The 13,661-nt window shown below is 41.0% G+C and overlaps 1 protein-coding gene across 30 annotated transcripts in view; it reads right to left on the bottom strand.

Annotated features, from left to right (window-relative positions):
* Positions 1 to 13,661, bottom strand: part of celf4 (CUGBP, Elav-like family member 4) — a 78,225-nt gene that overhangs the window by 15,536 nt on the left and 49,028 nt on the right. The gene's annotated exons all lie outside the window — the stretch shown is intronic.

The following is a 13,661-nucleotide window of genomic DNA, read 5'->3' on the forward strand; positions in this document are numbered from 1 at the left end:
ACACACACACACACACACTGTCTGTCCCCCGGTGAGACCTTTCCACAGTGTGTCCGCTGAGGCCCTCCTTTCATTTCACTCCTGCCTGTCAAACCTTCCCTCTCCACCTCGCCACCCTGCTAAACGTTCGCCGCCAATCAATTTTTAATAATGCCAATCGCCACGCTGCCAGGAGGAATGGAGGGGGAAGGGAGGGGCGGTGGAGCGGTGGTTGTGGGGGGTGAGAGAGGAGGAGAGAGGAGAGGAGAAAGCTGAGGGTGAAAGGGGAGGAGGGAAAGGTCAAGGTTCTGTGTGATGCAGCATCAGTGTTTTGCTAAATGTCATTAAATCTTTTCTTCTGAGTTTGCTGATACAGTCATCATCTTAATGAATCCTGGAGCTTTCAGATGATTCACCAAAGGCAAGAAAAAAACCTTTGAGCACGAGGGCACGATGTCACGACATAAACACAATTAATGCTCGGACCTTCACCCTTTTGTGGAGATTTTCTGCTGCTGATATTAAATCACATCATTCTCCATAACACTTATTTAAAATGGAGTTACCCATTCCTTCCTCTCCCTCGTCTCCTCCCTCTCTTGGACAGCCAAGAGAACCCTACTAATGTTTTTAATGTGCTGTGATGCATTATTTATCAGACCGGCTGTTGATATGGAAAAAGGATGAGTGGGGATAAAGAAAATGAGGAATGGAAAAAAGAGAGTTAAAAATTAGTTTTAAAAAAAATGAAAGAGAGAAGGAAGGATGTGAATAAAAAAAGGGTTAGATAAGAAAAAGAGTGATCATAAGAAGACTGAAACCGAACAGGGTGAGAAAGAAGAGAAACTAATTGAAAACAGTAAAAAAAAAAAAAAAAAAAAAAAGAAGGGAGGGGGGTTGAGAATAGAGAAATGTGGTAATAAAAAAAGAAATGGGGGGAGGAAAGAGGAGAGACATGGCAGAGGAATGAGGAAAAGAGGACATGGGGGGAGATGAGGACATAGATCAGAGTATGGGACAAGGTCAACCCAGTGCTCCCAGGGGGCCTATAAGCCTGCATACATATGAGCGCTTTTACCGTGACCCATACAAATGGTCTGGCCTCAATCTGACCTAATTGTGTTCCACCTCCACTGGTTTTATATGCAAGCACTGGTCTTAACCTGCACGGTATATGATGGCACTGACCCTCTGAGGTTATGTTTAATTTTCCTGGTTTTAATTTCACTCTGCACTGAGATTTTAGGGACTGTACAAAAATTATTTGAGTGTGAAGTGGGACTGAACTTTATGTTTTACTTTAGAACTTTATACTTTATAACTTATATAAAAATCTATTTAAAAAACCCCCAAAACAAATTGCAACCTCCTCCTTAAATCTCTAAATAATATAACAGCACTAATGCTGTCGCCTGCATTTGACAAAACACCCCTCTGTGATCCATGGCACATGTAACACTACTTTTTATATAACAAGTCTTACAAGGGAGGGCTAAAATAAGATTTAAAGAGAGGATGAGAAAACATAAAAAGACCTTCCCCTGCACTCCCAAAAAATCTGAACTATCTTCTTGTCAGCAAAAATAAAAACTGCAATACCACCCCCCCTTTCTGCCCTGCCCCAATAATTTCTGTACTATCCTTCATTATAACATTTGTTTTCAGTTATGACTTTTATTTTTAATTAAAAAACTACAGTTCTTGACTTTATAGTAATATTCATTCCTAATGTCTAGAATCCAGTGAACTAACCTGACAGATTAGTCTGTGAATCCCTTAATTTGTCAATGTAGTTGAGCAGCAACATGCAAAATCTCTCATCTGCTCATAGATTTTTAGATACAGTTCAAAATAATATTAAGTGGTTAAACCATTATTTTCTTTTGTCACTGAAAGCTGAGTGCAGTTTCATGGGCTCTCTATCAGTGGTTTCCATTATCCCAGACCCATAAACTGCTTCAAGGTCAGTTTTATCATCCTGCTCATAATAGGGTGAGTTAGCACCAGCCCACTGGACAACCGATCCCAAAACAGTTGTTAAAACCAGACGCCGACGAGCACGGATAGCTCCCCGAGGATGTCTGTGGTGGAGTTAGCCAAAGCCAGATGGCAGCATTGAGCAGCAGAAACAATACAATATACAGACAATACAACAAGCTCTCTTTAGCCTAATGCCAGTGGGAAAATAAAATCCCATCTACATTTACACAAAAAGGCACTGAGATGTAGACTTACATACATATACACACACATGAGCACACACAAACAGGCACATGTGGGTAAGCTTATCACGAGACATGCATGCTTATACGTCCAAGCTTGGCTCAGACACAAACATGCAAAATAACAAGGACAATATACAACATACAACGGGATACAAGAAAGCACACACACACAATAGATATGTAAATGCATCCTTGTGAGTCAACATGTGCAGTAAATTGGCTCATCTCTCAGCATGCACACCTAATTTCTCGTATGTAGCATGCTGCCTTGTAAATGTGACCGCCTATTCATCCGCAGACGTGCCTTTAAAAACTGTAGCGAGCGCACACATGGACTCACGCACACATACATATACACACTCGCACCGGCTAAGCTCCATTGTTGCTGAAAGTCCACCTCAGCAGCCTTGTGTTAGAGTGGCCTTGGTGTACCACATGATCGACAGCTCAAAAAGAACTGCGGCTACACAAATGCACGGGCGCACACATATACACACACACACATTCTTGCTATACTCCTCTGTTGATTATGTAACTCAATGACAGTGCTCTGCCTCAGTGCTGCCATAGATTCCCTGCTAACCAGAAGCTGAGGGAATTCATGGACTGCATGCAGTCTGTGCTGTACCAAACTGGTGAGTCATTCTTCTGAATCAGTCTAGTACGGCCTGGATGTCTAGCGAGGCCCACAAGATTAGCTCAAAACAGTGTGGGACTATAGTTTGCTTTATTGGATTCTACCTTGAAATGGGACAAAATTGAAGTCCTTGGTCTGAGTTTTGCTGCTTACTGTATTGATTTCACTGCGTGCGAACCACAAAAACAAAGTTACAAAAACGCTGTTACGATGACAACTCTATGGGATTTCTATCCACTGAATTTCTGTACAGCACCTTGTTATGTCAAATGTGCTTCAGATACAGTTTATTACAAGTTGCTCAAAGACGGTGCAAGTGCTAGCATCCAAAACAGCGCACAAACTAATACATGCACACACGGCTGCAGCAATACACAACACTCACAAGGACACATGAGCACACAGTCACTCACACTCCCATCATTGTCTGTGAAAAAGAATATTGAAAGTATGCTTTACGAAACTCGGGAGAGGAGGTAAGATTTTCTCATTTTCACCCTCGTCTAGCAGATGTGTTTTTGAGAGAGAGAGTGGAGCAGTGCAGGCCAGGTCATTTCATTATCACAGTGAGAAAGCACTCCATGAAACTCTCTCAGGGAAGCAAGGAAGGCTGCCTTTATAATATTCCTCCTCTACTATTGTCAAAACTCGCTCTATTTTACATTCTGCAGCTGAAGGCCCTTTTTTCTTTTACATTCCAATTGCTTTCATTCTGTCTCCGTCCCATTTGAATGTTGAGGTGTTTGGGGGTTTTTTTGTGCTCTCTGTTCATACATATATTTTCTGATTCTTCAGTGTACTGTATTTGATAACAAGTGTCTGAAAGGGAGCTGGTCCAGATGTTGAGATTCTCTGCAGGAGCAATGCCACTGGGTCCAAGTGTAACCAAATGCCTGTATTCATACTGTCAAATGAACCACTGGCACTCGACCTGGATCTGCTTTCCAAAGTATCTCAGCATGCAACACACAACACTCATCTTGGGATGGAAACATGCCAGTGGAAACATTAGCTGAACAAATATGGTTATAACCCTGAGATGCTTTTGGGAAACTGGGCCCATGTATTGAAAGATAAAAAAAAAAACCCTCAGTAGAAAGATTAGCTGAAAAAACTAGAAACGTTTAGTGTGTATGTAATAGATTTCACTAGTGGTCACAAAGAGGACAACCTATTTTAAAACCATTGATTTTACATTAATTCACAGGAGCATTAAAATCACATGGAATACCCCCCCCCCCCCTACATTTCCAACAAAGCTCCTACAGTCCATGTAAAATTTTCATTTTATTGACTTTTGCAACCTCTGGAGTCACAGAAGTATTTTACAACATCTGTAGAGAAAGGGCAGCCCACACCCTTCATACCACTAATACTGGACCACTGCAGACTGCAGAGGGAAGTGCCGTAATGTGACTGATGGAGCTGGAATCAGTGTGTGTGTGAGTGGGGGAAAGTTATTTTTCCCATGGCACAAGATGTGTTCATTGGGAGTGAAATTCAGGTCAGTCAGTCAAATAGCATCGCCTCACTTCATACTCAGTGATCCTCTTAGCAAGTGCACAGGCTAATCTTGGTAACAAATGTTTTTCCAGCCAACAAGTCACTCAGCAGATGGAGCTTGTGAAGCGGATGTTTTTGAAGCCTATATAAAATTAAGGTTAGGAATTTTTAATATTGCCCAATGGTAACAGCATGCTAGCTCATGTCCTATTCAGTGATGCTGAATAGGACATGAGGTGCAGTTAACAATATGCGCGGTTCATAATATATGCTTGACAAAAAGTATTTTACGACCTACTGACAACAAAATAAAGCTGGAGGAGCGTGGTTTTTCCAAGACTGGATTTCTGTAACAGCTGAACTACCTTAGTGCACATCATATGGACTTTATGCATTGTTTTGCCAATATTATTATAAACCAAAAATTAGTAGAGCAAGACAATCCTCAGTTTTTAAGTGATTTAATGTATAATTTACTTATATTTATAATGTACTACAACCTAAGCATTCACAATGCTGGTAAATGGTAATGCCGTGCTAAATTTTATACAAATATTAAGTAACAAAACTCCCTTTAAAAAACCTTCAGAAAATTTTGCACTGCTGGGGGAAAACATTTCATAATTTGTAAAACGTTAGCAATTTCTTAATTGATAATGTCTTCTTGTTAATTCTGCATTAAAGCATACATCAGGTTTTGGTTATTTCAAGAATTTTCTTCAAACTGGTGTGACTCCTCCATGCACCAGAAGTCAAAAACTCAAAAACAGCTCCTGTGTCATTTGCACCATGTGCAAGCAAACAACAACTTCTATTGCCCATAAAATACCCAGAATACAATTTGACAAGAATGTTCAGATTAGTGTGTAGAAGCATCAATAAAGCCGTGAAATTTGATGAATGGTTAAGTCCCACTTGGATTCACATCAGGTTTAATCTCCAATAATGTCTACACATCTCAGTGGGTATTTTTCCTGTTTCCTTCCGCTGTAATTCTTTATCCTGACATACGACCAAACACCAAACCTGTCTTTTGATGTTTAAGTGAAACATATTGTGGAGAGATCAATGTCTGTGTGTGAGGGCAAACAGTACTATAAAGCAAAACATCCCAGTCTCTTTCCTTTTGTTGCATTCACTTCTCCTTTATCCCCCTCTCATCTTTACAGACAAACAGAGATGGGCAATCTGTTTCACGTCAGATCAAGGATGAGAAAAGTGTTTTTTGACAATGGGTCGCTCTGGCTCAGTTGTTTGGGCTGGGATGGAGTGGCATGCTGCAGTCAGGCTGAGTGGACAGGAGCGAAATAAATACTAAGGAAAAAAACAGCATCCAGATGAATTATGAATTGGCACAGACTGTGCTTTCGTTGGCTGTTACACCGCAGCACTGTGGTGGCCAGTAGAACAACAACGTGGCTGCAGGGTGCATTACGGCAAATGAGACATTGGCCCTCATTTATCAGTATATCTTTATGTTCAAAACGTTGCAAGATGATGAAGTACTGCACCAAAACTTAATCCGAACAATTTCACACATGCAAATGTTTTTAAGGACTTGTTACCACTCTGATTTACTGCTGAAGTGGGTTTGATGGCAGGGGTTTCAAGACGATTAATAATTGCGGCTGATGAATTTGGACAGCAGAGGTTACATGTTAATTTACCTCACATCCCACTCACAAAAGAAAAAAAAATTGTCCTAAAGCAGTTCAATATGAATTGCTTTCTCTACTATAGCACTGAGATCCTACTCAGAGCAACCGTGTGAATGAAAAACGCAGTCGCCCTGATTCTCTGCCCGTTTATATGCTGCTGCTCACTCTGTGGTGCTGCTGTCCCAGTAGTGCATACCCCGATCCGTACGTCTCAACAAAGGCAGGTGAAAGGGAAACACACACAGATCACAAACGGAAGCAAGCCTCTCTCTGTTCGACCCTCTGATCATCGCTAATTCCTTCATCAACATGGCTTTTCCACACATGTTCAAGCATACACAGAACATGAAGGATGATAGACAGCCATACACACAGGACACACACACACACACACACATATTCACATCAGATTAATCTTTGAGTGAGGAAGATATTCTTGACCTTACATGTGTAATAAAATAATCTCAGCTCAAAGGCCCGCTTACTATTTTTTTCCTGAACTTTCATTCACAGATTCATCCTGCTCCCTGATTAAATTAAAAAAAATAAATTTTTTTGCTCACTAACTACCGTGGCTCACAAAATACTTTCTCCAACTTTCTGAAGACCTGTTGTTCAAAAACTAGTTACAAAACACAGACATTTTAAAAGCTGCAAGTTATCACACACCCCCACTCCTCCTCCACTTCTTTTCTCTTTTGCCTGCAGTTGGTCGAGAACAGCAACGCTTTTCTCACATCCTTTGTTTGATCCATTTCACACCAGCCCACCTCTTCTTTATCTCCTCCTGTTTTCTCCTTCTTTCACTGGCAAGCGGCCTGAATGCTCGCAGTAGTGGGACGGCTTTTTCGAGCAGTTTTGAATGAGAGGTTAAAATGCAAATGTAGTGCTCTTTCTGTTTTCCTTTCTATTCTTGTTTTCCACATCTTATTATTTTCCCTCGTTCTTCTCCCTCCTCTTCTCCTGCACGGATTTGTTGTCGAATAGAGTAAATGAGTGTGAGTGTGAAAACTATTTTTTCCACAGCGAGTTAATGCATAATACAGTGCCCCCCCCCAACCTCCTGCTTCCCTCCATCTTTTCAGTGCTCTACCTGGATAAGAATCGATGTGGAATGAGAGTAGACAGGGTTTACGCTTCCTGCAAACGCTTTAATAGGAATCGACGGTAGAGAGTTCTGTTGTCACACCGTAACTGGATAGAAAAAGCACATCATCTGCACCTCCAAATGATTTTACCCTGTCAAAACCTGTTATAGCTTCACACTTGCCTGTGACATGCACTTATTCATACTCTGCACCCTCACACACTTAAACCTCATGTGCAAATGAGGCGCACACACAGATGCATACACAGTCCCAATTCATATGTGTACGTGAAACATATCAGGTATTCCATTTTGAGCATGTACGAATGTTTTATTTTGTAGCATTTGACATAAAACATCACATCTGACTCTGAACACAGATCGATTATCACACCACAGCTTGATCCAACTCAAAAAGAGGCATTGCTAATAGAGGACTCTGCTGGGGTGAGAAACAAATACGCTGCAGAGCGCACACACACACACACACACACACACACACACTAACAACACAACCCCTTGCGATAGTTACATAATTAGACGTACAGCACCTTGGCAATCAACAACTCTGATGTTGCCATGGGGACTATAGCTTTGACTATAAAAAGAAAGGATCTATATGTGGAGGCGGCTGAGGGCGGAGGTGCGGAGTGAGGCAGTGAGAGAAAGAAAGAGGAGAAGACAGAGAATGAACAAGTGTGAGAAAATTGGTGCGAGAGAAGTAAAGGTGTCGCTGAGGGGCTGAGCAGCTCTCAGTTTATGTGCGAGCGTGCGTCTGTGTGCATAGTGCACCTGCATGTGTGTGATTAGAAGTGTTCAAACCTTGTGTGTGCACCCAAGCGCGCGCCGTGTGTGTATGTATGGGTGCTCCTGAAAAAAAAAAAAAAAAAAAAGAAAAACGACAAGGACAAAATGTGATAGAGTTGGTTAGTAAGTGAGAGAAAGAGAGGGGGGAAAAAAAAGAAAAAAGCTAACTAGAGAAAGTGTAGAGGACAATTTTCAGCCTCTCTCTCTCCCTCTCCCTCTAAGCTTACTGCATTTCCTGGGCTTTGCAGCATATAGTAAAGATTAGGCCAGACGAGAAAGCCATAAATTCTACTTTTCTCTTTCCAGAGGTGAACATAAATCATGGCTGGTACTGGTGTGCCATCACTGGGTTTTTGCTTTTCACTTATCTAATGAATAAAAAAAAAAAAGAAAAAGAAAAACAAGTTCAAATGCTGTCATATTCTGAACTGAGCAGAATGCTTTCACTTCCATCCCCCCACAACTTTTGTCCTCTTCTCCAGCCATTACTGACGTACAGAGTCGATGAGTGGGTTTCCCATAATTGCTGTGGGAGTATTCATGAGCTGCATATCGCTGGACTCTGTGTGTGTGTGTGTGAGTGTGTGCGTGCGTGTGTGTGAATGTGTGTGTATGAGAAGAAGGGAGTGAGAGCTGACTTGAAAGGCCTGTGCATATGAAAGATACCTTACAGCATATGCAGATGTAAATATAGACACAAATAGCAGCATGGGCAAACATACTATGAATATACTTGGCGAGGAAATGCAACCACTCTTATGTTCAAATATGCACCATACTGCACACATGCACGCCCACACGCTTTCTTGCCCATGTGCACACACACATAAACAAGCTCTTTGTCTCGTCTCATGAGGTTAGGGGGTAAGAAGATGGTGTCGTAATGAGCTGTCACTCACAATTGCCTGCCCTTGTATTGGGAAAAGCCAGGGAGAGACAGAGTTATGAAAAACAATCATAAAAATGTATACGGGCCCTTTGTTCAATAATGGTCTCTAGAGAAGACACACTTCCCTCAGCTTTTAATGTGAAGGAAAGTTAAGAAAGAGTAATGTTAAAAGAGAAACTTTTTGTCCCCTGTTAATATTTTGTCAGACAATAATCATAACATGGTGATTTTACTGAAACGTTATTGTTGGAGCATAGAAAACAGGTAGTATTTGAGTCCTGATGAAATCACTATTGTCTAACAACAGAAACAGAAAAGTATGAAAATAAGAACTTCTAAATTGGCGGTTTGGTAGTTGTATATTCACTGGACAGATGTTTGAGTGGCAACAGATCTTGTCATTGAACTCTCAGCAAGACAGCAAATTAGCTTATTTCCCAAAATGTGGCACTTTTTCTTTAACCAGCTGAGACTATGTTGCACTGATTTCTGGATATTGCCAACAGATTTTTTTTCCTGTTCAACTGTTTTCTGTTTTTTTTTTCTTTTTAATGCCGACTAACCAGGCATTCAGAGGGTAAACAACAATATTTTAAAAAATGCTTTGGGTACTGGTGAGAAAAAAAAAACTAAATTAAAAAATAAAAATACAATCCAACTCTGTGCAAAAGTTAAGTTAGGTGGAACTTTTTTTTTTTTCCTGGGTGGCCAAGCCTTTTTTTGATGGAGTCCTTCACAATGGCACCACTGCAGGTGTCTCAATGCAGTCCTCCTATTGAAATAAAAAAACAAAAAACAAAACAGGGCCTTTTTTCATGCGGGGCTAATGTCGCCCAAGTACAGAAAGAAAAGGCACCAGCAACATAAGGGAAGAGTGAGAGGGAGGGAAGTAGCACAGAGTCATACATGTCTGTAGTGTCCAACCAAAACCCTGCAAGGGCTATTACGCAATTCATTAACTCCAATGCTCCTCTGATCTCTCCGAACACTGACATGATGGGTGGAAATCTAAGCAGATAAGTGAGAGATCAACTCTTCTCTTTTTTCTCACATACACATATGCACACACTGCTTCTCTTGCCTGCATATTTCCACCATTAATCGCTAATTCCACACTCCCTGGCTGATTAAATATAGAAAAGGCAGGAAGAGAGGAAGAGGAGAGAAAGAGATGAGTATCGGGAACAGAAGAACAGAGCAGATCGAGGGAGAAGAGAGGAGTTAAGAGTGGAGGAGGAGGAGTAAGAAGGAAGTGATACAGTCAAATCTGCCTGTTAGGTTCCGCCAAAGAAACAACAGGGAGTTTTTTTTTTTTCAGTAAGACAGCTCCACTGGCTCCCAGCTAGAGCCCAGGTGGGCGATGTGAATGTTCTCTCACTCCCACACACTTAAGAGTCAAAAATATGCACATGCACGTGATTGAATGCAGCATGCACATTAGCACACGCGAGCACTGATGTTTGCATGCACTGTACTAGCCTGCCTACACTCACACACAGAAAGAATACACACACACAACGTGAGCAACAAATCACACTCAGGGTAGCAAGAAAGAATCTATCGTTTTTTTCAAGAGCCAAGGACGCAACCGTCAAAATGTCAATATGTCTCTCGTCTTTGTCCTTTATTACTCTTAGTCATTCCCATATTCACACTGATGGCCTCAGCTATTCAGTGGCCTCATCATAATGTCAATGCATGCTCTCTCTGTAATGCCACATACAAGAAAAAGCCAAGGGGAGACTGAAAATGAAGACAGGTGACCATGAAAATAAATGTAGCACTGAAAAGGAAATTGAACTTTGGTCACAATATGAACCACAGTTTCTCCATATTTTCTCATATGATTTTATTCTATAACGTAGATTGATTGTTCTTTCTGTTTGTATCTTCTTTCGTTTACATCAGTTTTAATTTGTCACCACCTTCTGTTTCTTTCCTCACGCAGAAATGAAGGTTTAGCTTAGGATAAGAGGAAGAGAGTTGAGAAAGTAAGTTTGAGAGAGAGTTTTAAGTAGCAGCACCTGGTTCATTCCGTGGGGGAGGAGTGAGAGAGAGAGAGATGGGAGGAGAGGGGAATACAATTTCATTATTGATGGAGGAAAAGTTCCTTCAAACTGAACCTGTAAAGTATCTCCAGGTGCCTTTCCTTTCTAACACAGGGAGACTGGGACGGGAAGAGGAGGGGAGAGGATGTGAATGAAGAAGTGGCAAGGAGAGAGGAGGAAAACAGCAGGATAGCTTAGTTAAGGACAGTTATATTCCTTTTTGCATACTACTTTACTAGTATTTATTGCCTTACTTTCGCTTATTATTCAGTAAAACTGAGTGGTCTTAGTCTTTGAAGGCATCATAAGTAGACCTGTAACAAGGAAGCTTTAAAGTAGGACTGTATCAGTTTTAAAAGGAGAAATAACACATTGTTATTCTTTAAAAAAAAAAAAAAAAAGGTTGGATTCATAAGCACTGAAATGTACCAGTGCTCAGCTACATACACACAAGGGTTTGGCTGCTACGGCCTCACATGATCTGGTATGACCAGTTGCCTAAGGGGGCTAATGCTAGCTATGTTAGCAAATTTCAGATTATTATAGAGCTGACACTGAATTAATTACAGAATTAGTTTGTTTTAACTTTAACTTTATTACTACTGCTTTTTAAAACCGTTACACTGAGTTTTTAGCATGTCAGAATGTCATTTGATAAATATGTTTTCTTCTTTTGTGAAGACATATTTGAGATAAAATCACTGAAATGTTAATTTGTGACATGCCAAACTGTGGCGTGGCAGCAGTTCAAGTAAAGAAAGATTATAAAATTAACAGACTGACTCAGTATCATGATAACTGTCTAAAGTTTAGTAGCCACCATAGGCAACTGGCTATACCAGACCAAATAAGGCTGTAGCAGCAAAACCTCAGCTTGTATGGAAATGAGCAAGGATGTGTTTTCTTGCTTAGGAATTCAACTTTTCATTTGTAAGCAGAAGATTATGCTATTCCTTCCCTGAAAATTATACAGTCTGACTTTAAAATGTCCGTAATTTAACAGTTCCCTGACTGCACGGCATCACAGTCTTGTGTTATTGAGCAGAGGAGCTTCTGCTCACATGCCATTCTCCCTTGGTATTAATTTGAGCCCTATGCTTTGATGTACTTTGCAGGAGTGGTGCCAAAACACTGCAGTTTTTCATATTTATCTCATCTTGTGAAACAGACCCCCTTTACATCTGGCACAAAATTACTCAAATTAACTTGGATTTTGTCCAGACTGAGCTTAACCACTTAAAATTGCATGTGTAAATGCACCCAAGATGCACTGGTGTAGGTGATCCAACCACCTCAGGGATGTATTTGGCCATAATGATGCAATAGGGTAAAGCCAGAATGGTTAAAGCCAGATTGGTTCAAATATAACTACATCTGGTGTGGAGAAATCTAATAGAATGTGAGTTTAGTTAGTAGATTTTTAAAAAAAATTTCTGATTCTCTTTGTGTTTAACAAGGTCTAGACTGTCAGTAGCTTGCACCACTGATATGACCAATAATTGATTTATATGTGAGACATATAACTGTCCACATATTTGAACAGTTTTGCATTAAAAAGAAAGTTGCCAGGGCAGACATTTTTCCTGTATTCCTGCATTTCCTGAGGGAGCATGATCGAGTAACGGAGATGGACCATAGTAATGAAATGTAGAATAATATCTTTATATCAAGGTGCCACATAGTAGACCCTGTGGATGCTTTGTTTGTGAGTGCTGAAAACAAGAGTTACATCTACAGCACGTTAGGGGACTACTTCCAATTGTCAGACCTCCACCTTTAACATCCAACCACTGTGAACACTTCCCTCGGGATATCCCATATGTCAGGGGTAATGTTTTACGTTGTATGAGCTTAAGTTAAAGCGCTTATGCAACTCTGCGGTGGAGCGGCCTTTATTTTCATTACCTGTCAGGAAAGGTATTATGTCATTCTTATGACAGCGCTGGCCAATATGTCAGCCTCTTTAGGCTGAGTGCATCCATCTGTGTTACTATATATCTGACTGTAATATCTTGCTGGCTGTTGGCCAACTGAATCTTGGTCTGCCAGGGTTGCTACTGTATCTCACTGTATCTCTCCAGCTCTTTCCTCTACCCTCACCGCCGCCACGGACCTAAAAATATTGGACATAGTGATAGGAAAGCAGCTGCCCCAGCCAACTTTTTACATCCTTTAAAATCCATGAAGAGAATTGAGCATTTGTGCACTTCCAAAAATTTCTGCGCAGACCAGGATCCAAATCTATTACTAAATGCACAAGTTTGTACTTCCAGTGGATGCAAAGACATTTAACAAAAAGAAATCTATAGCTATCCAACTGAATACTGTTATGGTGGAGGGCCTGGGAATCCTGAGGCACAATGACTGATTTCAGATGATAGTTTCTCCCCCTGCAGAGTTAAGAGGGCCCACTGGCCCTTGGGAGCAGCCTGTCACAACTAGAGAAACTCCTGCTGGGGCCACTCTGTTGAGGTTTTCAGCTGGCTCCCAGGGGGTCCCCACCACCACTTACCCGTTGAAACAAAAATCAATGGCTTAATGATCCAAAACAGGAAATAGAATGAGAAAAAAAGCAAGTCCCTAAAACAACAAAATGTCTTTTGGCAAGGGACATTCTGTCCTGGGCCTTCATTTGTTTGTTTGTGTGTGTGTGTGTGTTGAAAGAAATTTGCTAGGATGATAAGTGAGTGTATGTGTGTGTGTGCGTACATGCACACGCAGGTTTGAGAGAGTGAGCTTACCCTAGCTTAGTGGCGCAAAACATATTGATTTATTGATTGCCTGTTTCACCCCCTCGCCATCTCTCTCTCTCTCTTTCTCTCTCTCTC

This window comes from Toxotes jaculatrix, chromosome 3, assembly GCF_017976425.1.
Source record: "Toxotes jaculatrix isolate fToxJac2 chromosome 3, fToxJac2.pri, whole genome shotgun sequence".
Classification (NCBI taxonomy): Eukaryota; Metazoa; Chordata; class Actinopteri; family Toxotidae; genus Toxotes; species Toxotes jaculatrix.